This window comes from Mus caroli, unplaced genomic scaffold (assembly GCF_978045245.1).
Source record: "Mus caroli unplaced genomic scaffold, Mus_caroli_1 scaffold_8, whole genome shotgun sequence".
Classification (NCBI taxonomy): domain Eukaryota; kingdom Metazoa; phylum Chordata; class Mammalia; order Rodentia; family Muridae; genus Mus; species Mus caroli.
The window spans coordinates 113,191,257-113,218,504 of record NW_028227263.1 but is presented as its reverse complement, the minus strand read 5'-3'; the positions used below and the strand labels follow the sequence as shown (position 1 = coordinate 113,218,504).

At 40.6% G+C, this 27,248-nt stretch overlaps 1 pseudogene; it reads left to right on the top strand.

The window, feature by feature from the left end:
• Positions 1-9,985: 9,985 nt before the first annotated feature.
• Positions 9,986-10,994, top strand: LOC147003337 (glyceraldehyde-3-phosphate dehydrogenase pseudogene; annotated as a pseudogene).
• The last annotated feature ends 16,254 nt before the right edge of the window (positions 10,995-27,248 follow it).

The window sequence follows — 27,248 nt, the reverse complement described above, 5'->3', positions numbered from 1 at the left end:
TGGCCTCTCTTTTCTTCCACAGTTCACAAGCATCAAATGGTGCACATACATACGTGCTGGTGAAACACCTGTACACAAAAATAACTTCATAAAAAATAGTAAAGAAATATTCCAAAGCATACTTTAGAAATGAGTTAATTTATAAGGAAATTTACTAGGCAGATAAAACAGCTTACCAGATTCAGTGTGATCTGTAGTTTCACTCATTTTCTGCAAATGAGATAATTTTCTCATTCATGGTTTACAGAAGTCTATTGTGTATGCATGCCGTGTTTTAACAGTGCATAATTCAGACTCAGAATGACAAATACTGAATGATTTAGCTCAGGTATGGACCCTTGATACTGCAAACACACACACACACACACACACACACACACACACACACTCACACACACTCATACACACACAAACATAGAAAGACTTCACGAGACTAGGCTCTGGAAAGTGGTGAGAGAAGCAGGCAATAGCTAAATGTTTTCCAAACATGTGCGATTGTTGAGTGTAAATGCAAGTTGCCACGGTAGAGGGGGTGATAAGTGTTTCTGTTAGCATATGTGGGTATCCTGGGACTAGGAAGCCTAGGAGCCATAGGGAAAATATATCCCAGTGGAAAGGTATCCTGAAACATGGGAGATCAAGAACCACATAGCTTTGAAAGGGTGGAGGGATGGAGAGGCTGGATAGGAGGTTATTCCACTTTATACAGCTCTTGTTGTAAATACAGCTCCTGCAGTGGTGTTTCTTGAAAGCTGGAACCTGAGCTTGTATATTGATTCAAAATTTTATTAGATGTTTTCATTTTTTACATCTCCAATGCTATCCCAAAAGTTCCCTATACCCTTCCCTGACCATTTTCTCCTAGCCACCCAGTCCCTCTTCTTGGCCCTGGTGTTCCCCTGTACTGAGGCATAAAAAGTTTGCAAGACCAAGGGGCCTCTCGTCCCAATGATGGCCGACTAGACCATCTTCTGCTACATATGCAGCTAGAGTCACAAGCTCTGGGGGTACTGCTTAGTTCATATTGTTGTTCCTCCTATAGGGTTGCAGACTCCTTCATCTCCTTGGGTATTTTCTCTATCTCCTTCTTTGGGGGCCCAGTGTTCCATCCAATACATGACTGTGAGCAATCACTTCTGTATTAGCAAGGCTCTGGCATAGCCTAACAAGAGACAGCTATATCAGGGTTCTTTCAGCAAAATCTTCCTGGCATATGCAATAGAGTCTGCGTTTGGTTGCTGATTATGGAATGGATTCCCAGTTGGAGCAGTCTTTTGATGGCCCATCCTTTGGTCTCAGCTACAAACTTTGTCTCTGTAACTCCTTCCATGGGTATTTTGTTCCCCATTATAAGGGGAAGTTGAAGCATACACATATTGGTCTTCCTTCTTCTTAAGTTTCATGTGTTTTGCAAGTTGTATCTTGGATATTCTAAATTTCTGGACTAATATCCATTTATCAGTGAGTGCATATCATTTGAGTTCTTTTGTGAATGGGTTAACTCACTCAGGATGATACCCTCCAGATCCATCCATTTACCTAGGAATTTCATAAATTCACTGTTTTTAATAGCTGATTAGTACTCCACTGTGTAAAAGTTCAACATTATCTGTATCCATTCCTCTGTTGAGGGACATCTGGGTTCTTTCCAGCTTCTGGTATTATAAATAAGGCTGCTTTGAACTTAGTGGAGCATGTGTTCCTATTATCCATTGGACCATCTTCTGGGTATATGCACAGAAGATATATTGCTGGATCTTCTGGTAATACAATGTCCAATTCTCTCAGGAACCAAAGACTGATTTCCAGAGTGGTTGTACAAGTTTGCAATCCCACCAAAAATGGAGGAATGCTCCTCTTTCTCCACATCCCTGCCAACATCTGATGTCACCTGAATTTTTGATCTTAGCCATTTTGACTGGTGTGAGATGGAATCTCAGGGTTGTTTTGATTTTCATTTCCCTGATGATTAAGGATGTTGAACTTTTATTCAGGTGATTCTCAGCCATTCGGTATTTCTCAGTTGAGAATTCTTTGTTTACTCTGTGCCCCATTTTTTAATGGCCTTATTTGGTTTTCTGAAGTCCAGCTTCTTGTGTTCTTTGTATATATTGGAAATTAGTCCCCTATCAGATTTAGAATTGGAAAAATCCTTTCCCAATCTGTTGGTGGCCTTTTTGTCTTATTGACAGTGTCTTTTGCCTTACAGAAGCTTTGCAATTTTATGAGGTCCCATTTGTCAATTCTCGATCTTACACCACAAGACATTGATTTTCTGTTCAGGAAATTTTCTCCTGTGCTCATATCTTTGAGGCTTTTCCCGACTTTTTCCTCTATAAATTTCAGTGTGTCTGGTTTTATGTGGACGTCTTTGATCCACTTAGACTTGAACTTTGTACAATAAGACAAGAATGGATCAATTCAAATTCTTCTACATGATAACGACTAGTTGTACCAGCACCATTTGTTGAAAATGTTGTCTTTTTTTCCACTGGATGGTTTTAGTTCCCTTGTCAAAGATCAAGTTACCATAAGTGTGTGGATTCATTTCTGGGTCTTCAATTGTATTCCATTGATCTACCTATCTGTCGCTGGACCAGTACTATGCAGTTATTATTACAGTTGCTCTGTAGTACTGCTAATATCAGGCGTGGTTATCCCACCACAGGTTCTTTTATTGTTGAGACTGGTTTTTGCTATCCTAGGTTTTTTATTATTCCAGATGAATTTTCAAATTGCCCTTTCTAACTCAGTGAAGAATTGAGTTGCAGTTTTGATGGGGAGTGCATTAAATGTGTAGATTGCTTTCGGCAGGATAGCCATTTTGACTATATTAATCCTACCAATCCATGAGCATAGGAGATCTTTCCATCTTTTGAGATCTTCTTCAATTTCTTTCTTCAGAAATTTGAAGTTGTTATCGTACAGATCTTTCACTTCCTTAGTTAGAGTCACACCAAAGTATTTTATATTATTTGTGACTATTGTGAAGGGTGTTGTTTCTCTAATTTTTTTTCTCAGTCTCTTTATCCTTTGTGTAGAGAAAAGTCATTGATTTGTTTGAGTTAATTTTATATCCAGCTACTTCACTGAAGCTGTTTATCAGATTTAGAAGTTCTCTTGTGGAAATTTTAGGGTCACATACATAAACTATTATATCATCTGCAAAGAATGATATTTTCACTTCTTCCTTTCCAATTTGTATCCCCTTGATCTCCTGTTCTTGATTAATTGCTCTGGCCGGGACTTCAAGTACTATATTGAAGAGGTAGAAAGAGAGTGGGCAGCCTTCTCTAATCACTGATTTTAGTGGGATTGCTTTAAGTTTCTCTCCATTTAGTTGGATGTTGGTTACTGGTTTGTTGTATATTACTTTTATTATGGTGAGGTATAGGCCTTGAATTCCTGAACTTCCGAAGACTTTATATCAAGAAGTTGTGTTATATTTAGTCAAATGCTTTCTCAGCATGTTATGAGATGATCATGTGATTTTTGTTTTTAGTTTGTTTATGTAGTGGATTACGTTGATGGATTTCCATATATTAAACCATCCCTACATCAATGGGTTGAACCCTTCTTGATCATGTTGGATGATCATTTTGATGTCTTTTTGGATTTTGTTTCCCGAGGATTTTATTGAGTGTTTGTGCATCGCTTCTCATAAGGGAAATTGTTCTGAAGTTTTCTTTCTTTGTTGGGTCTATATGTGGTTTAATTATCATAGTAATTGTGGCTTCATAGAATGAATTGGGTAGAGTACTTTCTGTTTCTCTTTGGGGAACAGTTTGAGGACAATTGGGATTAGGTCTTCCTTGAAGGTGTGATAGAACTCTGCACCAAATCCATCTGGTCCTGGGTTGTTTTTTTTTTTTTTTTTTTTTTTTGGTTGGGAGACTAATAATGAGTGCTTTTATTTCTTTAGGGGATGTGAGACCTTTAAGATCATTAATCTGATCCTGATTTAACTTTGGTACTTGGTATCTGTCTAGAAAATTGTTCATTTCATCCAGGTTTTCTAATTTTGTTGAGTATACCTTTTGTAGTAGGACCTGATGATGTTTTGAATTTCCTCAGGTTCTGTTGTTATGTCTCCCTTTTCATTTCTGATTTTTTAAATTAGGATACTGTCCCTGTGCCCTCTAGTTAGTCTGGCTAAGAGTTTATCGATCTTGTTGATTTTGTCGAAGAACCAGCTCTTGATTTGGATGATTCTTTGAATAGTTCTTTTTGTTTTCACCTGTTTGATATCAACCCTGAGTTTGATTACTTCCTGACATCTATCCCTCTTGGGTGAATATTTTTCCTTTCATGCTAGAACTTTTTGCTGTACTGTCAAGATTTTAGCATATGCTCTCTCCATTTTCTTTTTGGCAAACCTCACAGCTATGAATTTTCCTCTTAGGACGGCTTTCATTGTTTCCCATTAGATTCCTTATTATGGGGCCTCATTTTCATTTGACTCTAAAAAGTCTTTAATCTCTTTCTTTACTTTTTCCTGGACCAAGGTATCATTGAGTAGAGTGTTATTCAGCTTCCACGTTGGCATTCTATTATTTATGTTGTTATTGGAGATCAGCCTTAGTCCATGGTAATCTGATAGGGTGCATGGGATAATTTCAATATTTTTGTATCAGTTGAGGCCTGTTTTGTGACCAATTATGGTCAATATTGGAGGAGGTACCATGAGGTGTTGAGAATAAGGTATATCCGTTTGTTGTAGGATAAAATGGTCTAAATATCTGTTAAATCCATGTCTTTCATGAATCCTGTTAGTTTCCATGTGTCTCTGTCTAGTTTCTGTTTCCAGGATCTGCCCAATGTTGAGAGTGCAGTGTTGAGGTCTCCCACTATTATTGTGTGAGGTGCAATGTGTGCTTTGAGCTTTACTAAAGTTTCCATAGTGAATGTGCTGCCCTTGCGTTTGGAGCACAGACATTCAGAATTGAGACTTCATCTAGGAATATTTTAACTTTGATGAGTATAAAGTGCCCCTCCTTGTCTTTTTTGATAACTTTGGGTTGGAAGTTGATTTTATTCGATGTTAGAATGGCTACTCCAGGTTTTTGATTCAGACAATTTCCTAGGAAAATTGTTTTCCAGCCTTTTACTTTTAGGTAGTATGTGTATTTGACCCTGAGATGGGTTTCCCGGATGCATCATAATGTTGGGTCCTGTTTATATAGCCAATCTATTAGTCTATATCTTATTATTGGGGAACTGAGTCCACTGATATTAAGAGATATTAAGGAAAAGTTTATTGCTTCTTTTTATTTTTGTTATTAGAGTTGGGGTTCTGTTCTTCTTTTAGGATCATTAGAAGACAGTTGGGCTGTCTTCTTTTAGGATCATTGAAGGATTATATTCTTGCTTTTTCTAGGGTGTAATTTCCATCTTTGTGTTACAGTTTTCCCTGTATTACCCTTTGAAGGGCTGGATTAGTGGAAAGATATTGTGTGAATTTGGTTTTGGCATGGAACACGTTGGTTTCCCCATCTATGGTAATTGAGAGTTTTGATGGGTATAGTAGCCTGGGTTCGCATTTGTGTTCTCTTAGTGTCTGCATAACATCTGTCCAGGATCATCTGGCTTTTGTAGTCTCTGATGAGAAGTCTGGTGTAATTCTAATAGGTTTTCCTTTAAATGTTACTTGACCCTTTTCCCTTACTGTTTGTAATACTCTGTCTTTATTTACTGCATTTGTTGTTCTGATTATTAGGTGTCAAGAGGAATTTCTCTTCTGTTCCAGTCTATTTGGAGTTCTGTAGGCTTCTTGTATGTTCATGGGCATCTCTTTCTTTAGGTTTGGGAAGTTTCCTTCTATAATCTTTTTGAAGATTTGCTGGCCCTTTAAGTTGAAAATCTTCATTCTCATCTACTCCTATTATCCATAGGTTTTGTTTTGTCATTGTGACCTAGAATTCCTGGATGTTTTGAGTTAGGATCTTTTTGCATTTTGCATCTTCCTTGATTGTTTTGCCCATGTTCTCTATGGAATCTTCTGCACCTGAGATTCTCTCTTCCATCTCTTGTATTCTGTTGCTGATCCTCGCATCTATGGTTCCTGATTTCTTTTCTTGGGTTTCTATCTCCAGAGTTGTCTCACTTTTGGGTTTCTTTATTTTTTCTATTTCCCTTTTTAGGTCTTGGATGGTTTTGTTCAATTCCATGTCCTGTTTGATTGTGTTTTCTTGTAATTCTTTAAGGACTTCTAACTCTTTAGCAGTGCTCTCCTGTATTTCTTTAAGTGAATTATTAATGCCCTTATTAAAGTCTTCTATCAGGATCATGAGATATGATTTTGTATCTGAGTCTTGCTTTTCAGGTGTGTTATGGTATGCAGGACTGGCTGAGGTGGGAGTGCTGGGTTCTGATGATGGTGAGTGGTCTTGGTTTCTGTTAGTAAGATGCTTACATTTGCCTTTCGGCATCTGGTAATCTCTGGCATTAGTTGTTAGAATTGTCTCTGGTTGGAGCTTGTTCCTCCTGTGATTCTGTTAGCCTCTGTCAGCAGTCCTGGGAGCTCAGCTCTCTCCTGAGTCTCAGTGGTCAGAGTACTCTCTGCAGGCAAGCTATCCTCTTGCCGGGAAGGTGAACAGAGGTCTGGCATTCTGACCTGCCTTCTGGCTGCAGATGAATGCCTGAAACAGGGCCTGTATCAGAAGATGTGTTGCCAAAGCAGTCTGCCAGCTGATCTGCCCAGACTGTTCTCCAAGGGACCAGGGACACAAGATGGCTCCCTCACCTGCTCCTGCATTCAGAAGCCTACCAGGAGGGCAACTCTCCTCTGGCAGGGAAGGTGCCCAGATGTCTCTAGCCTGAAATGGGGGTCTGTACCAGAAACTGTGTTGCTTCTGCCTGTCCAAAAGTTGTGTCACTTCTGCAGTCTGCACTGTCACCTGTGCAGACAAGTCTCTGAGTGACCCAGGGCAAAAGGTGGCTCCCTCACCTGCTCAGGAAGTCCGTGCCCTCCTTGTCAGACAGCTTTCCTCTGGCAGGGAAGGTTACCGGATATCTTGAGCCTGAAATGGGATCTGTCCCAGAAGCTGTATCACTCCTGCAGACCACTCAATCATCCTCCTTAGTCCGAGAGCTGACCTGGGCATACTGGTCTCCAAGGAACCCAGGACCCAAGATGGCCCCTCACCTGCTAAGGCAGTCAGAAACCTCCCAGCCAGACAGCTCTCCTCTGGCAGGGAAGGTGCCCAGATATCTGGAGTGCAAAACATGGTCTGTCCCAGAAGCTGTATGCTTCTGCCTGTACCAGAAGCTGTGTCACTTCTGAAGTCTGTACTCTCCCCTGAGCAGAGTGGTCTCTGAGGGACCCCAGACACAAGATGGAGACCTGAAGTTTTTATCTTACAGATCTTTCACCTCCTTAGAGTCACTCAAATGTATTTTATATTATTTGTGACTATTGTGAATGGCGTTGTTTCCCTAATTTTTTTCTCATCCTGTTTGTCCTTTGTGTAGAGAAAGGCCATTGATTTGTTTGAGTTAATTTTATATCCAGCTACTGCACTGAAGCTCTTTATCAGGTTAGGAGTACTGTGGTATAATTTTTAGGGTCACTTATATATACTAACGTATCATCTGCAAAGAGTGATATTTTGACTTCTTCTTTTCCAATTTGTATCCCCTTGATCTCCTGTTGTTGTCGAATTGTTCTGGCTAGGACTTCAAGTACTATATTAAATAGGTAGGGAGAAAGTGGGCAGCCTTCTCTAGCCCCTGGTTTTAGTGAGATTGCTTCGAGTTTCTCTCCATTTAGTTTGATGTTAGCTATTCGCTTGCTGTATATTGCTTTTATTATGTTTAGGTAAGGGCCTTGAATTCCTGAACTTCCCAAAACTTTTATCATAAAGTTGTTTTGGATGTCGTCAAATTCTTTCTCAGCATCTAACAAGGTGATCAAGTGGTTTTTGTCTTTGAGTCTGTTTGTATAGTGGATTATATTGATTGGTTTCTATATATATTAAACCATCCTTGCATGCCTGGGATGAAGACTTCTTGATCATGATGGATGATCATTTTGATGTCTTTTTGGATTAAGTTTTTGAGGATTTTATTGAGTGTTTTTGCATCGCTGTTCATAATGGAAATTGGTCTGAAGTTCTCTTTCTTTGTTGGGTCTATATGTGGTTCTATTATCAGAGTAGGTATCATCTATACCTATTTTCCGTAGGTTTGGTCTTCTCATTGTGTCCTTGATTTCCTGGATGTTTTGAGTTAGGGTCTTTTTGGATTTTGCATTTTCTTTGTTTTGTCCATGCTTTCCATGGAATCTTCTGCACCTGAGATTCTCTCTTCCATCTCTTGTATTCTGTTGCTGATGCCAGCATCTATGGTTCCTGATTTCATTCCTAGAATTTCTATCTACAGAGTTGTCTCCCTTTGGGTTTTCTTAATTGTTCCTACTTCCATTTTTAGATCTTGTGTGGTTTGGTTCAATTCCATTACCTGTTTCGTTGTGTTTTCCTATAATACTTTAAGGGATTTTTGTGTTTCCTCTTTAAGTACTTCTACTTGTTTAGCAGTGAATTCCTGTAATTTTTAAAGACCGTACACCTGTTTCACAGTATTCTCCTGTAATCTTTAAGTGAGTTAATAATGCCCTTCTTAAAATCCTCTACCACTGTCAGGAGATATGATTTTAAGTCCTAGTCTTGCTTTTCATGTATATTGGAGTATCCAGGACTCACTGTAGTGGGGTACTGGGTTCTGATGATACCCACTGTTCTCGATTTCTGTTAGTAATATTCTTACGCTTGCCTTTCACCATATTGTAATCTCTGGTGTTAGAAGATCTAGCTGTCTCTGACTGAAGCTTGTTCCTCCTTTGATTCTGTTAGCCTCTGTCAGCAATCCTGGGATTCCAACTCTCACCTGAGTCATAGTGGTCAGATCACTCTCTGCAGGCAAGCTCTCCTCTTGCAATGCAGGTGTCCAGAAGTCTGGAGCTCCGATCTACTTCCTGAGTCCCATAATGCCTAGGTTTTGGGTGTGCTAGGGGTCCTCCATTGTGGAGAATCCTATGGGTCCTTGGCTCCCTCTGCTGGGTTCAGGAAGAAGATGACAGGGCGGCCCCAACCAGAATGAATCCCAGCCTCTGGTAGTTCTTTCTGCTGGCACAAGACCCTCTGGGATTCTTTGGTGCTGTTGTTCTGTTCCACTCACCCATGATTCTGAGGTCCTGGGTTTCTAGGAGTCCTGCGGAGTGGAGAGACCTCTGGGTCTCGCAGGTCCCGCCCGGTTCAGTAATGTTCATTTGCCTGCCATGCAACCATTCACACCAGCATGGGTTTATAGGTTATTTCACCATTATAGTACAATCTAATGTGTTATTTAGTTTGTTTGTCAAATTGTTTCATATTTTTCCATTAGGAGCTTCTTAATGCTTACTAATGCCAGTTTTCACAGACATTTGTAGGTGTGTGTTCATGTGTTTGTGTGCTTGTGTGTGTGTGCCTGTGTATGGACAGAGGTATCAAGGGGTGTGTGTGTGTGTGCGTGTGCGTGTGCGTGTGTGTGTGTGTGTATGTGTGTGTGTGTATGTGGAAGGTCAAACGACAATTTAGAAAAGTTACTTCTCTTCTTCTACCAGGTGGGTTCTGAAATTTGAACTCAGGTGTTCACCTTCAATCAGTGCACCTTTAATCACTGAGCTATCTCAACAGTCTTCAACTAATTATTTGAGAACAGGTCTCTTATTGAACAATTTATACTCTGATTTGTTAATAAAAATTGATGTACCAAAGGCTGGGTAGAAGAGAAAACAGAGATGCACTTCCATCAGCCAGGGGAAAGGAGGAAAAAGAAAAACAGAATTCAGTTACCAGGAAAGGGTCTTAAGGAGACACCACGGGAAAACACTTGGAGCAGAGATAGCCAGATTAATAGTAACATGGAAGTATCGGCTCTCTGCTCCTCCCTATTCCAGAGACAGCTGCATCTTCTAGTGTAGTTCCAGCCTTGTCCCGTATACAAAATGGTGAAGGTCAGTGTGAACAGATTTGGCCATATTGGTTGCCTGGGCACCAGGGCTGCCATCTGCTCTCCAAATGGCAAAGTGGAGACTTTTGCCATCAACGACCCCTTCATTGACCTCAACTACATGGTCTATATGTTCCAGTATGACTCCACCCACGGCAAATTCAACTGAACAGCCAAGGCCGAGAATGAGAAGCTTGTCATCAATGGGAAGCCCATCACCATCTTCCGGGAGCGAGACCCAACTAACATCAAATAGGGTGTGGTCGGTGCCGAGTATGTTATGGAGTCTTCTCTATGGAGTCACCACCATGGAGAAGGCCAGAGCCCACTTGAAGGGTGGAGCCAAAAGGTTCATCATCTATGCCTTTTCTTCTGATGCCCCCATGTTTGTGATGGTTGTGAACCATGAGAAATATGACAACTCACTCAAGATTGTCAGCAATGCATCCTGCACCACCAACTGCTTAGCCTCCCTGGCCAAGGTCATCCATGACAATTTTGGCATCATGGAAGAGCTCATGACCACAGTCCTAGCCATCACTGCCACTCAGAAGACTGTAGATTGCCCCTCTGGAAAGCTGTGGCGTGATGGCCGTGGGGCTGCAGGGAACATCATCCCTGCATCCCCTGGTGCTGCCAAGGATGTGGGTAAGGTCATCCCAGAGCTGAACAGGAAGCTCACTAGCATGGCCTTCCGTGTTCCTACCCCCAAGGTGTCCATCCTGGATCTGATGTGCTGCCTGGAGAAACCTGCCAAATATGATGACATCAAGAAGATGGTGAGGCAGGCATCTGAGGGCCCACTGAAGGGCATCTTGGGCTACACTGAGGACCAGCTTGTCTCCTCCAACTTCAATAGCAACTCCCACTCTTCCACCTTCGATGCCAGGGCTGGCATTGCTCTCAATGACAACTTTGTCAAGCTCATTTCCTGGTATGACAATGAATATGGCAACAGCAACAGGGTGGTGGACCTCATGGACTACATGGCCTCCAAGGAGTAGGAGACACTGGACCACCCACCCCAGCAAGGGCACTGAGAGCAAGAGAGAGGCCCTTGGTTGCTGAGGAGTCCCTATCCCAACTTGGTCCCCAACACTGAGCATCTCCCTCACAATTTTCACCCAAAGCCCCCATAACAGGAGGGGCCTAGGGAGCCCTCCCTACTCTCTTGAATACTATCAATAAAGTTTGCTGCACTCCCCCAAAAAGTAAGTATCTTGGGGAATGTTATTGGAAGATAGGCAGTTTAGCTTAAAGAAATAGAGTGGATCAATGGCTGCCCACTTTTTCTGCTATAATGCTTGATTAAATAAATAGAATGGCCTCTGTCTCATTTATTTGGAAGATAGTCAAGATATACAAGAAATAGCTCCTTTTAAAATTGCATTAACAAAAAGCCCAGCTTCCTTGGTTCTGAAGAATTCAGTAATTTTTTTATTTACCCATGAACTTCTCTACTAGCCCAAGTGCAGATCTCCACATTCCACCCAGGGACACCATAAAAGTAGAGGAATATTCACAGGTATGGGGTCCTGCCTCACAGTCACCTGCTTCACAGTCACTGTCACCTGCCTCCCATTCACCTGTCTCACAGTCACCTACCTCACAGCCCCTGTCACCTGCCTCACAGTCACCTTCCTCACAGTTAGTCACCTCCCTCAGACTCACTGTCATCAACCTCACAGTTATCTTCATCACAGTCCCTGTCACTTGCCTCACATTTAGTCACCTTCCTCACATTTAGTCACCTTCCTCACAGTTAGTTACCTGCCTCCCAGTTAGTCACCTGCATCATTGCCACCGACCTTTATGACTGTTCTGATTCATACTCAACCCAATGTGTGTCTCTTGGCAGCCGTGGTCCCTTGCCAAACATCGTTCTAACCCATATACTTGGTAAAACCTCATCTGTCATTGTTACAGCCATGTCAGTCTGAGAGATAAGTCCAGTGTTATTAATTGGACCACCCCATTCCTTACACTTAGCACCACTGCCACAATCCTATGAATGTTTCCTTCCCTAAGAATAACCAACTTCTACTTCCATCCTCATATACATCACCAAAATACGTAGTTGGTCTTCATTTGGAAACTTGGTCCTGAATTTCTCCAGACTTGTGTGCAGACATACACTCAAGGCCTTCACACAGACTTCTCTAGGACAGCTCAGATTCAACAAAGCTCCAAACCTACTTCTTAACATTCCTTATAAAAAATGATTCAACTAATCTGTCCATATCAGCAGACAACATTTTCTTCTGTTTACCTATAGACATCAAAAGCCTCAGGTGGCCTTGTGTCCCCTCTTTGCCTCTAATCCCATTGGACTCTCCCAGACCAACAGAAGATATTCCTTTTCTCTGAACCTGAAATTACAATGGTGATCCATCCAGAGCCCTGGACTTTGGCCTTCACTGGCACTTTCCCAAAAGGAACTGTGTTAAGCCTATCTTCTGCTCTCCACTCCTGTGCCAGTGTATATGATGTTCCCACTCTGTTCACTTATAGTGGTGGGAATGGCTGATGTGTGTATGTGTGTGAGAGAGGAGGGAAGGAGAGGAAGAAAGTGAGAGAAATCTCAAGCAGCAGTGAGTGCATTGAGAACAGTCTTGGAAGACATGATTCACTGAGACAGCCTATTTAATTGGGTGGAAAAATAGGTATTTAAACCTTTGGGTGTGAGATGTGGCTTCGACGGTGAGTGTATATCAGTGGTTGGAGCCATGGTACTGGAAATGCCTCGTTTGCAGTTGAACATGACCTTGTAAGAGGAAACAAACGACGTCTAACCTGGCTACTGGGCTATGTGACTTTCACCGGTGGGGCAAATGTGGGGGCCCAGTTCTAAGCAGTCTAGGACATGCAGTCCTAGTCCTGCTCATCTCAGGACAATATTTCCAGGATTTGGACATGCCTCGAACCCACTCTTGCTCCAGGTTTGCTTCTCACATCTCCAGAGTTCCATTGGTCCCACAGATGTCCAATAAAACCTGATTCTGAAGAACTTCCCCACAAACTATAAAGCTTCCACAGTCACTAATACCCCACAAACAAGGCCTCAGATACTCAGCTGTCATTCTAGTCCTGGATCCTGTATCTTAGCTCTCTAATCCTTCAAGACATGATGCTGAACTACAACCGACTGCCAGCTGTCTCACTTCAGGATGTGCACACATCAATTCACGTACCTGTTATACTTTCTAAAGTACATGCTACTGGTAGTCAGAAACTGGGATGTGTCCATACATCTGCTGTTCTGGACTGAGAATCTATGTCTGATCAGAATACAGGTCTAATAATCAGAGATAAAGGCAAGTTATTTCAAGACTAATTTCTAGTTAACAAATGAGTGGGATATTTATGGCAAGATAGCATGAGATACACTCTCATTATATCTGCTTAGCTCATGAGTGTCTCTGAAGCTATAGAGACCTGTGATGGAGTGACATTTTGAGAGAACCCATAGTTGTTGCAGTATATCTGATCACACTGTGAACAACAAGACTGAATTTAAAAAAAAAAAAATTCTTGTTGTGGCATGGCTCAGCTCTAGCACACATCTTTAAACCAAGGGCTTTCTGTAAGCAAGAGGTAAATTATGTCAACGATAGGTCAAGAGGCAGTAAGAGCAACAAGTTGTCAGGGAGTAAACATAGGAAAACTCAGGAAAGATGAAGGAGCATCTTTGAATTGAAGGAGATTTAAGAGAGCATGGGGAAAGAGATGGTGAGTTTTCCTTCTGGGACATCAGTGGAGTAGGAAGGTCAACTAGCTGCTTTCTCTGCTACTAGCTAGCAGGTTTCCACCACAGTGTCTGGCTCCTAAGTCAGAAAATTTGGAATTTTATAAAAATCTATGGTAGAAGAGAGATTGTGAGAGTACAATCACAAGGTGAGGGGCAACAAAATCCCGCATGTACCTCCATCCCTGACCTGCAGCACAGTAGCCTAGTTTCTGTGTTTTACATATACATCAATACATATATGAACAAAACATATACAACCATATGCCCATAAAAATCTCATAACTAGAATAATAATAATAATAAATTTACAACTAAAGTTCACAAAACTACTTCCACACTGTAGCCCTCCCTCACACTCAACTCCAAGTCCTTTTTCCCTCTGAGCAAACTCTAGAGACATTTCTAATCCTGTCTAGGAAGGAGTCTCCTCAGCTCATCGTGATGGCACCAGCTCCCTCAGAATTAAAGTCCCTCTGCTCAAAAGTGCAGTTTCCATCACTCCTCACAAGAATCTTCAAGCCTCTCCACATGCAGAGAAAACTTCTCAGGCCCTATTTGCACTTGGTGAGAGAAACAGAGAAACTTACTCAGGGAGTCTCCCTGGTCCTGATCATCTGGGCCTGGTTGAAAAGACCTGGGCAGGCACAGCTCTGACTTCTAATGTGCACTTGGCTGCACTCAAGTGCTTCCTGGGGCCACAGCACCTTCCCAGGTAGGGTGTCCACGTGGCAGCCACCTGCACACCAGGGGCTGAGCAAGGTAGTTCCAGGCTATGTCCCAACCGAAGCCCTGTCAGCCTGTACCACAATCACTTAAGCAGCATCCTCCTGAGCCTGGCTTACATAGTTTTCTTGAGTTTCTGAGTTCTTTAACTCACTGCAGTAGCCCAAACTCAGATTCTTCAAATCCCATACAGACAAAGCCTCAGCCTGACAAAAGCTGGAAGTTTCACCCTCGGACACCAAGCTGAGTATTATGGGTAATGACGTTCTCAAGGCATGACCCTTCATAGGCATGAACATCACCATGTTGCACAACAGACACATACAGATCCTTGGTGGCCATACTTGCTGGTGTTCCAAAGTTCTGCTCCTTCTCTTGCTACAGTGGTGTACAGAGATTACCATAGAAAGGACTGTAACATTGCACAGGAAACCTTATTTCTGATATTTTTAATGCTACAAAACCAGATGACAAAGGAAACCATATGTTCACCTAATGACGTTGGAATTATTATTATTCCATTATTTCTATTCAGATGCATGTGGGCTGACCTTTTAATATGTCAGCTATGGGGCTGGTACTGTTGCTCAATAGCTAAAGGCATTTGTTCCCCAGCGTGGCAACCTGAGTTTAAACTCCAAGACCTACATGGTAGAAGAGGACCAACCTACTCCTATAGGTTGTCATTTGTTCTTGACTCATAAACATGAAAGAAAGAAAAAAAGAAAGAAAGAGAGAGGGGGGAGAGAGAGAGAGAGAGAGAGAGAGAGAGAGAGAGAGAGAGAGGGAGGGAGGGAGGGAGGGAGGGAGGGAAGGAAGGAAGGAAGGAAGGAAGGAAGGAAGGAAGGAAGGAAGGAAGGAAGGAAGGAAAGAAAAACAGAGAAAGAGAAAAAGAGGGAGAGAGGGGGATGGGGAGGGGGAGGAGAGAAAGACAGAGAAAGAGAAAGAAAGGGAGAGAGGGGGATGTGAGGGAGAGATGGAGAGAGAGAGAGAGAGAGAGAGAGAGAGAGAGAGAGAGAGAGAGAGAGAGAGAGAGAGAGACAGAGAGAGAAATTAAAGGCAGTTGTGTAGGGTCATTTATGTTAGGGCAATGAAAAAAATTCCAAGTAGGATCATGATTTCATGATTGGAAAGATTGGGCAAATGCTGTTGAGTTGAGTAGATGGAGACACCAACTCTAAGCAATCTTAGATTCCCAAAGAAAACATATCTCTGTAGTCAGTCATTTTCAAAGTAACAGGTATTCATAGGAGTTGCTGATGCAGAATGTGTGCAAAGCAGTAAGTTGTTACTGTGAGAGTGTAGGGTTGTGTTAAATGCTATTTAAAAAGTATATTTATTTTAATTCTCTATTATCATGTTTGCATGAATGTCTGGTTACCATGAGACTGTCTCTTTGAGATAGAGACCAGAAGAGGGTCTCCTTGGATCCTCTGGAACTGGACATATAGCTGTAGTAGGTACTGAGAATCCTTGTCTTCTGGTAGAGCTCTTAACCACTGATGCATTTTTGCATACCAGGATATTTTCCCCACTAGTAAGTGACTCTACATTCACTGGCAATTGTGGTTGAAAAAATCTATATCAGGAATAAAGCTTATCTAAGAAAATCAGTTGTGCAATACAAAGAAACTAGAAACACAGTTATTCATTCAATTATGCCCAAATTGGTCCTGAGACAACATTATTGGTGAAATGTATAAAAATCTACAATCTCCATACTGCAATCAAGGGGCTCTGATATAGAAAAAGTGCAAGAAAAGTTGTTGGCATAAGGGTGAACACTGGATAGCTATGATTGTAAAACATGATCTCTTCTGGCCTCTCAGAGAACCTACCTTCTCAAGTACATAACCCATCCATCTTTATACCTATTACTAATAGTAAAATAACCATTTGAATAAAAATAAAACACAACTTTTGAGTTTATCTTCTGAGTTACTGGTTAAAAGTAAAAGGATCTTTCTTACTATGCCAGACCACATGAATTCATGTTTTATGACCCCATTCCTTGGTTGGACTGCACTAAATTATGATTCAACTGTAGATGTCATAACTTACACTGAGGGACAGTCTACAAGTCAGTTCTGAGCTCCATTGAGAGAAACTTGCCCCTCATAGGTTCTGTGTTTTACTCTGATAAAGCAAATTGAGGTGCATGGTAAATGTGCTTTCAAAAGTACATGGAAATACACCCTCTAGGATAAATTGTGTGATCAGATATTGTAGGACTGTATATTTCAGGAGGCTTCTACCTTGGTTTAAATGTGGGGGTTTTGTTGAGGTTTGGCCTTCCTGTCTATTTTAATGCTAAATGTGGTCCCCCAAGACCTGGAATCTGCACTTAGACCTATGACTCTGCACCAAGTGCTTTCTGATTGGTATATAAAGATACCAACAGCCAATAGCTGAACATAACAGACATAGATGGAGTATAGGTTTCTCAGGCTTGGGGTTAGAAGAGGACCATGAGAAGAAGGTACAGGAGGAAGAAGGAGAAACCACCATGGCATAAGTGAACCAGAAAAAATGTGGTCTTGACGGCTGGCCAATTGGTGATTCAAATGAAACACAATAAATATTAGTTAATAATTCAGGGACATATATTCTAATAGCATAGAGTTATCTATCCAGTTCTTATGTTGATTAAAGCTTAGTGAAATATAAAGTTTCTGTGTGTGTTTTATCTAAGAACTAAAGAATCAAAGCTTGGGTGGAAACCCCAGGTTGAGATTAAATTTTTCTATAACATATTGGAACATCAATATCTATCAAAAATTCACTTAAAAAATTAGTGTCAGATTGCCAAATGGAAAACATACACTGTCATCTTAAGATTAGGTGGTCAGGAGAACTGGTTTCTTAGCTCTGTAGATTTCCTTGAAGCTGTGTTAGGGGTGGGAGGACTAGGACAAAAATACAAATTTGGCATGTGTGATTCTAAGTTAGGATGAAGTTGAGCCTACCAAACTGTTGAGGTCGGCCTGTGGCTCTCATGTCCGGGTTTGAGACTGGAAGGCATCTTGGAACTGAAAGAAAAGAGGGAGCCTAGGCAGGTTGATAAATAATGAAACCAAGACAACTAGTCTGCTCAAGGTTCAAATGTTTAAAGGCAGACACACTTTGTAAAAGAGGGGGGAAAGTCCATTGCTGCCAATTCATCCTTGGACCCTGAACCAGCTGCAGGTGATGACATGCAGAAAAGGGTGTAGCCTCCGGAATAGCTCTGGGGCCCCTCAGCATGTAGCAGTATCTTGAAGAGGAACAGGGACAGTGTCTGAACAATAGAGGGATCTAGGGAGGAAGGCTCCACCCTAGATAACCTCCTTAGTGGCAGGAATGTCAAGTTCTGTCTCAGCCTGCTTCAGGCTTGTGGGAGGCTACATCGCCTCCCTGTTATTAATATTTAATAAAAGTTGGACTGATGCATAAAATTTATTTATGCTCTATAATTCTGCATGGCTTTGTGGTGTATTATTAACAGCCACGGCCTTTTGGCATGTACCCCTGTCTTAGATTGGTATGATCTGGGATCTGGTTGCCCATCATTGACTAACCGGCCCTCATAGTGCAACTTATTCCCAAATCAGACCAAAGTCACAATATGTACTTAGAATTCTTCTTGATAAAAATTAATAACTGCCACCTGTGTGCTGTTGTGGGCTGGGATGCATGCCTGCTGCAGTCAGGCTGAAGGGCGTTGACTGACCTGCTTGAAAAACAAAGTCAAGACAGTGAAAGGCACAGGACAAAGCTTCTTTTGGGGAAGTCCAGGTACTCCATTCAATTAGCAAAGATCAGGCTAGACTTAGAGCTCCCGGTTTGGGAGAGGTGACTTTGAGAATTGTAGAAATGCTTACAGCTTCCCTGGGAGTGGAGGCTGTGTGTGGAAAGCCGTGCAGCGAGCAATCGCTATGGAGAGCCGCCCGTGCTGCGAGCAATCACCATTATAAGATGGCGCTGGCCTCCGCTGTGACTAACTAGTAAATAAGCCTTGTGCGCAAGTGCGAGAGTGAACTCACTCCTAGTCACTGCCCATTCTCGGGGTGTAATAGTGGTGTGATGGGCGAGCAATGAATCAAGAGCTGTCACGCCACATCAGGTGCTGAAACGACATGGCTGAGTGCTATATAAGGGACTCCATTTTCTGGGGTCGGGATCTTCCTGAGAAGTAAGCAATAAAGCTTTGCCGCAGAAGATTCCGGTTGTCCTGAGTGTGTTCTTGCCGGCATGGGCAAAAACTCCGGATAGCTGTGCTCTAATTTAACTTTTTGGCTAAAGAAGATTTTTAGCCATAATCAAGGTTAGAGTCCTACTTACTAGAAGATTCAGGATCTGTGTCTACTTGTGGAACAAATCTCTCAGGAGGCCATCACACTCCATCTTTGTGTGTGTGTGTGTGGGGGGGGGGAAACACAGACCAAGCCCCTTTCCCCGATTAGGACTGGGTCTGGACCCTTCCATTCATTAGTAAATGGGTCCTGCCACTTTACCATGGCATAAGAACTAGAAGTATCTGGATGCCAGTGGCGATCCACTGCAGACTGACCTTTAACATCAGTTTGCAAAAAATTTAGAACAAATAAAGTAAAAGCAAGATGTGCCTTTGGTGACATTGGGGGATATAACTGCCCCTGTTTTGTTTTTTAAAGCCAAATTTTTAAAGTGTGATGAGCACATTTAACTATTTCTTGTCCCATGGAGTTATAAGGAATTCCATTTTATGTTTGATGCCAAATTCTTTACAAAATGAAGTAAAATTTTTGCTAGAATAGGATGGCCTGTTATCTGTCTTAAAAAGTTTAGGCAATCCCATGGCATTAAAGGCTTGTAGGCAATGATTAATTACATTTTTGGAGGCTTCTCCAGTATGCAAAGAAGCTAAAAATATCCTGAACCAGTATCAATACAAACATGTATATATTTTAATTTTACAAATTCTGCATAATGAGCTACATCCATTTGTCAAATATGATTAGGCATAAGACCTCGTGGATTGACTCCTAAATGTGGTACTAGAGATAATTTAATACATTCAGGACATTGTTTTACAATCATTCTTGCCTGCTCCTTAGTGATCTTAAGTCGGAGCCTTAAGGTCTGGCTAGAGAGATGAAATTTTTCATGATCATGTTTGGCCAAAGCAACAGGATCTGAAATTAAGGCTTCTCCTATTAGAGCTCTGTCGATGCAATCATTGCCTTCAGCTAAAGGTCCAGAAAGACCAGAATGAGATCGTATGTGACCAATATAGAACTGGTGTTTTCGGGCAAGAATGATGTTTTGTAATTGTGAAAACAGGGATCCTGCTGGCGTATTAAACTTAAACGTACCACAGGTCTCCAATAGGGGTACCGATTGTGCAACATATAAACTATCAATAAAAATATTAAAAGCCTCATGCACAGACTCAAAGATATTCAGTACTCCTGTTAATTCTGCTAATTGAACTGAGAGGCTAGGAGTCTTTATGATTACCTGTTCATTATTTATAAGATATCCAGCTCGCCCTTTACAGGAGCCATCAGTAAAAATCAATAGAGCATTATATAAAGGCTGTAAGGAAGTCATTTTAGGAAATATCACCTCATGTACATTTAAAATTTTGATCAACCTATCTTGAGGGTAGTGGCTGTATAGTTTCGTTAAACCCTATTTGAGCAAGCAACCAATCTGTACTATGCTGTTTCAGCCAAGTGTCTTGACTTACGATGTAAGGCTGAACAATAATATCTGGCTCTTTGCTGAAATAAGTTAGTGCCTGTTTCCTTCCAATGATAATCATCTGGGCTATTGCTTCATAATATGGCAAGATATTCCATTTAGGAGAAATCCTTGAATGTATCCACATTAGAGGAGACTTTTGCCATAACAATCCTATAGGCACATGAATCGTATTAAAAATTAACAGAAGTAATGGCAAAGAGTAATCTATATAAGTGACAAATTGCTCTTCAATAGCTTTTTCCACTTGTTGTAAGGCCAACAATCCTGCTGAGGTTAGGGGTCTAGGGAAGGTAGGATCACAACTCCCTTTTAGAATATCAAAGAAAGGTTTCAACTCCCCTGTCGTGAGCTTTAAATAGGGGCAAAGCCAATTAATATCACCTAATAATTTTTTAAAATCATTCAAAGTCCTTATGTTGTGTCTGCGAATAACTATCTTCTGGATAGAAACAGTTTGATCAGTAAGCCTAAAGCCCAAATAATTATAAGGATGCTGAGTTTGTATCTTTTCAGGAGCTACCTGCAATCCTTTTTCAGCTACAGCTTTTTGTATATCTGTATAACGCAAAGGCAAATCCTGGGGATCATTTCCAGGCAACCGAGGACAATTTCTTAACTGTCCAAAAAGAGTTCTTTTAAAGGAACAGTATTTGTTCTTATGAGTAGCATAAGTAATTGCAAGCTTGAGAATTAGTAGCATTTGAGTGATGAACAACTTTAAGCAATTGTAAGCTCTGAGATATATATGTTAATAAAGATACAAATTAAGCTTGATTATTCAACATTTTATAACATCATCTACAGCACACAATTTAATTATCTGTGTTGAAGCAGGGGGAAGCTCAAAAGAATAAGCATGTGATCCAATTCACATATACTTTCCTCCCACAAGAGGGCTGTTTTTAAACACAGTAAATGGGATGCATGCATGCATGAATTTATAGAAGATACAAAAGCATACATTAAAGACAATATTTAACTTATCTTTGGGATAATGATTGTGAATTTTATTTAAAATGATGATATGCAATAGATCAAATATTAATATTCTGTAACAACCAAATTAATTGCCCTTTGGAACAAGGAACAGGCACTTAGTCAGGTTTTTAAGATGCAATTTTTGTTATAGTTATTCTAAAATATATGAATTTATCTTACAATTCTTTGTTAGCATCACAGAAGCCTCAATAGGATGCTGAAACTTTACTTCGAGGTAAAGATGGATGATTTTTACAACAATATTTTCTCTAGGCAAGGAATTGTTGTGGGCACATTTAATAACCAATAACTAAAATAGGCAGCTAATATTTAATTACCATTGATTGTAATTGATAACAAGAATAAAAGCTTTCTTTAATTTCTGCAAGGTCTTTTGTTCTTTGGCAGTTAATTTGTGTCTCACTTAATAGCACCTGACAAAGGCTTAAGTTCTCCTGTGGCAAGTTTAAGGTGAGGTCTTAGCCAATTAACATCTCCTGGAAGATTTTGAAGCAAATCAATTTTTCTTTCTTAGATTTTCTTTCTTAGACCATGATTTTCTAGTATATCTAAAAACCTAAGTATTAAAAGATAATGCCTCTGAATCTTAAGGAATCTTCCCTGAAGGCAGGGAGAGGTTAGGTCCCAGGAACTTCCACAGTCACAGTTTGCAAGACAAAAGAAATGCCACACAAACCTCCCTGAGGTTGCTCCAAGCTGAGCTCCACCTCTACCCAAGCTCAAACATTTCTCAATCTGACCACTCTGCCAGAGTCCTGGCCCAAAGATTATCCATCTTTTGAAGTATCTTTAAAGACCTGTTTTCCTGTGTTTGCTCCTGCCACATATTGTTTAGAATGACTCCAACTCTGAGTTATCAATTTTAAGCTAACTTTTTATTACAAGCACACATTTCAGAAAACCCCATCATTTATAAACACCAGAGAAACCAAACTCAGGCAGATCTAAGCTCATACTGTGCCATGTTTCAGAGATACAGGATGAAACACAGACAACAAACCAACACAACGAGCACAATTTCGTTTCCGGAAACATAAGACAGAAACTCAGAACAAAGACAATGGCCGGCATGCACACAAGAAGGGATTCACCAATTTTCTCTCTGTCCCTGGGAGAGTTTCAAAATCCACTTTCCTCCTGCCTGATGCAGTTTCCAACTGAGGCCATCCTCCTGATTATTACATCCCTTTTATTAAACCCTTTTATTTCTCTCGCCTAAAAAGAAGCTTCTGGAAGCTGCTGCCAACTGCCAGCCTGTTGAGTTCCTAGTTCCCGATAACTCACTGCTGAACCTAAGTGAATGCAGTGTGTGGGTTTAGCCCTGTTCCAGCTTAGCCCGTTCCAACCTTCTCCAGTATGGCTTTTCATCAATTCTTTTCTTCTTCCATGGAGCTCCAAACTTGCAGTGCTTCTTCCAAATGTCCTCTGCCTTTCCCAGGTTCCACATTGGTTCACCAAATTGTTGAGGCTGGCCTGCAGCTCTCATATCCAGGTTCAAGCCTGGAAGGCATCTTGTAACTGAAAGAAAAGAGAGAGCCTAGGCAGGTTGAGAAATAATGGAACCAAGACAACAAGTCTGCTCAAGGTTCAAATGTTTAATGGCACACATGCTTTAAAAAATATTTTTTATTGGGTATTTTCCCATTTACATTTCCAATGCTATCCCAAAAGTCCCCCATACCCTCTCCCCTGAACTCCTACCCACACACTCCCACTTCTTGGCCCTGGCGTTTCCCTGCATTGAGGCATATAAAGTTTGCACGACCAATGGGCCTCTTTTTCCACTGATGGCCGGCTAGACCAACTTCTGATACATATGCAGCTAGAGACAGAACTCCAGGGGGTACTGGTTAGTTTATATTGTTGTTCCACCTATAGGGTTGCAGATCCCTTTAGCTCCCTGGGTATTTTCTCTGGCTCCACCCTTGGGGGCCCTGTGATCCATCCAATAGCTGACTGTGATCATCCACTTCTGTGTTTGCTAGGCCCTGGCTTAGTCCCACAAGAGACAGCTATATCACGGTTTTTTTTTTCAACAAAATCTTGCTAGTGTATACAATGGTGTCTGTGTTTGGTGGCTGTTTATGGGATGGATCCCTTGATATGGTAGTCTCTAGATGGTCCATCCTTTGTCTCAGCTCCAAACTTTGTCTCTGTAACTACTTCCATGGGAGTTTTGTTCCTAATTATAAGAAGGGGCAAAGTGTCCACACTTTGGTCTTCGTTCTTCTTGAGTTTCATTTGCTCTGTATCTTGTATCTTGGGTATTCTAAGTTTCTGGGCTAACATCCACTTGTCAGTGAGTATATATCATGTGAGTTCTTTTGTGATTGGGTTACCTAACTCAGGATGATGCCCTTCAGGTCGATCCATTTGCCTAGGAATTTCAATAAATTCATTGTTTTTAATAGCTGAGTAGTACACCATTGTGTAAATGTACCACATTGTCTGTATCCATTCCTCTGTTGAGGGGCATCTGGGTTCTTTCCAGCTTCTAGCTATTATAAATAAGGTTGCTGTGAACATAGTGGAGCATGTATCTTTCTTACCAGAAGGAACATCTTCTGGATATATGCCCAGGAGTGGTATTGCAGGATCTGCCAGTAGTACTTGTCCAATTTTCTAAGGAACTGCCAGACTGATTTCCAGAGTGGTTGTACATGTTTGCAATCCCACCAACAATGGAGAAGTGTACCTCTTTCTCCACATCCTCGCCAGCATCTGCTGTCACCTGAATTTTTGATCTAGGCCATTCTGACTGGTGTGAGATGGAATCCCAGGATTGTTTTGATTTGCATATCCCTGATGATTAAGGATTTGAACATTTTTTCATGTGCTTCTCAGACATTCCGTATTGCTCAGGCGAGAATTCTTTGTTTTGCTCTGAGCCCCATTTTTTAATTTGTTTATCTGATTTTCTGGAGTCCACTTTCTTCAGTTCTTTATATATATTATCTATTACACCCCTATCGGATTTAGGATAGGTAAAGATCCTTTCCCAGTCTGTTGGTGGCCTTTTGGTCTTATTGACATTGTCCTTAGCCTTAGAGAAGCTTTGCAATTTTATGAGGTCCCATTTGTCAATTTTCCATCTTACAGCACAAGCCATTGCTGTTCTATTCAGGAATTTTCCCGCTGTGCCCATATCTTCCAGGCTTTGCCCCACTTTCTCCTCTATATGTTTCAGTGTCTCTGGTTTTATGTGGAGTTCCTTGATCCACTTAGATTTGACCTTAGTACAAGGAGATAGGAATGGATCAATTCACATTCTTCTACATGATAACCGCCAGTTGTGCCAGCACCATTTGTTGAAAATGCTGTCTTTTTTCCACTGGATGGTTTTAGCTCCCTAGTCAAAAATCAAGTGACCATAGGTGTGTGGGTTCATTTCTGGGTCTTCAATTCTATTCCACTGGTCTACTTGTCTGTTGCTATACCACTACCATGCAGTTTTTTATGACAATTGCTCTGTAGTACAGGTATAGGTCCATCATGGTGATTCCACCAGAGGTTATTTTATCCTTGAGAAGAGTTTTTGCTATCCAAGTTTTTTTGTTATTCCAGATGAATTTGCAGGTTGCTCTTTCTAATTCATAGAAGAATTGAGTTGGAATTTTGATGGGGATTGCATTGAATCTGTAGATTGCTTTTGGCAAGATAGCCATTTTTACTATATTGATCTTGCCAAATCATGAGTATGGAAGATCTTTCTATTTTCTGAGATCTTCTTTAATTTCTTTCTTCAGAGACTTGAAGTTCTTATCATACAGATCTTTCACTTCCTTAGTTAGAGTCACGCCAAGGTATTTTATGTTATTTGTGACTATTGAGAAGGGTGTTGTATCACTAATTTCTTTCTCAGCCTGTTTATCCTTTGTGTAGAGAAAGGCCATTGACTTGTTTGAGTTAATTTTATATCCAGCTACTTCAATGAAGTTGTTTATCAGGTTTAGGAGTTCTCTGGTGGAATTTTTAGGGTCACTTATATAAACTATCATATCATCTGCAAAAAGTGATATTTTGACTTCTTCCTTTCCAATTTGTATCCCCTTGATCTCCTTTTGAAGTCCATACCCTGACATGGCCTGACAGAGAGAAGGCTTATTTTCGCTTAGCTCCTGATTATAATGCTCTAGATGTTGCCAACAAGATTAGGGTCATCTAAACTGAGTCTAGATGGCTAATTTTAAATATACACATTTTTCACCATAAAAAAAAGAAGAGAGAAATAATAGAAATGTAAGATGTCAATGCTATCTTAAGCAACTGGGTTCTTTCAATGTGGGATCCATGGGAACACTGGGACAGGTTATCCTAGCACATGATACATATATATATATATATATATATATATATATATATATATATATATATGGGAGATATATATGTATGGGAGATATATATGTATGGGATATATATATATATATATATGTATATATATATATTCCTTAAAATAGGCTTATACCATGAATATAAACTAATTAAAATGAAGTTAATTATAGGAAAAATATTAATTAAATTTATATAGCGATAAAGGGGATATTTGTATTTGGGTAAAATAAGATAAAGCAGAAAGTGTATTTGTCCAGAGAGATATTAATCTCAATAGAAGGGAGAAATAAATGAAAATGGCTTTAAACGTTTTTAAACATGGATGAAAAAACAAATTCAGGACTTTGATGTCAAGGCTTAAGAGACCAAGGCAAGGACAGTTAGGTTTCTTGTGAATCTGAAGCCAACCTAATCTATAAACAAATCTGGGCCATCTTGGGCTACACAGAGAAATCCTATTTCTATAAATTATAATTGTTTTTAATAATTTTAAATTGTTTTAATTTCAAAATGAAGGTGGTTATAAGTTTGGTAGTTAAAATTCCCACTGTGGACCACTAGGTCTGTGGATTATGGTTTCTGGGGCCCAGACCAGGGGGTGTGGATTTATCCCATTGATAAAATGTCATATAGGTGTTAAAAATCCTGAGCATACAAAAGTGCTTAGAGGCAAGACTGAGTTGTCTCTTATGTTTTATAGGACCAGAGAGTCAGTACACAAGATTTAAACACAAAGTTCAAATGAGAAACTGGGCCTTTATTGTGAGGGAATTTGAAGCCACATTGCCTGTAACTCTGCATATTTTGCCTACAAACTCCCTTATTGGGAAATTCCCTACCTGTGAGCTATATAGGTCTTGTCTTTTCATGACCAATGTTAATATATGGAACCCCAAATTTGGCGTGAGGCAGGTTATATACACACAAAAAATATATCTTGGTTAAGTTAATTGCTTTCTTTAATTAATTTAGCCATGATGATTTAGGTGGGTATTTTCCCCTCCCATCTTGCATTAAGAATGCCAAAAATATTAGAAAGATCATAAAGGCATAACTTAAAGATTTATGTCACACTACAGTGGAAAGTCCAAAGAAATAGATTTTATTAATGCAAACTAACAAGGCTAAAGCAAGGCAATATATGTTACTTATAGCTACAAGGAAACTTACAACTACAATGTAACTTACACCACAAATGAGATTGAAGCAGTAGTGAGAAGTTTCCCAGGTCAAATTTTCTGGATGAGCTGGGTTCACTGATGAATTCTACCAAGCCTTTAAAGAACTAAGATTATTGAGTCTCCAATGGATGACTGTGAGCATCCACTTCTGTATTTGCCAAGCACTGGCAGAGCCTGGCAGAAGACAGCCATATCAGGTCCCTGTCAGGGGGCTATTGTTGACATCTGCTTAAAGTCTGGGTTTTGTGGGTGTTTATGGGTGGATCTCCAAGTGGGGCAGTCTCTGGATGGTCTTTCTTTCTGACTCTGCTCCAATCTTGGTCTGTGTAACTCCTTCCATGGGTATTTTGGTCCCCATTCAAAAAGGAACAAAGTATCCTCACTTTGGAATTCCTTCTTCTTGAGGTTCATGTGTTTTTCAAATTGTATCTTGGGTATACTAAGGTACAGGGCTAATATCCACTTATCAGTGAGGAGCCAGAGAAATACCAAGGAGCTGAAGGTGACTAAATCCCCATAGAAGGAACATCAATATGAACAAACAATTA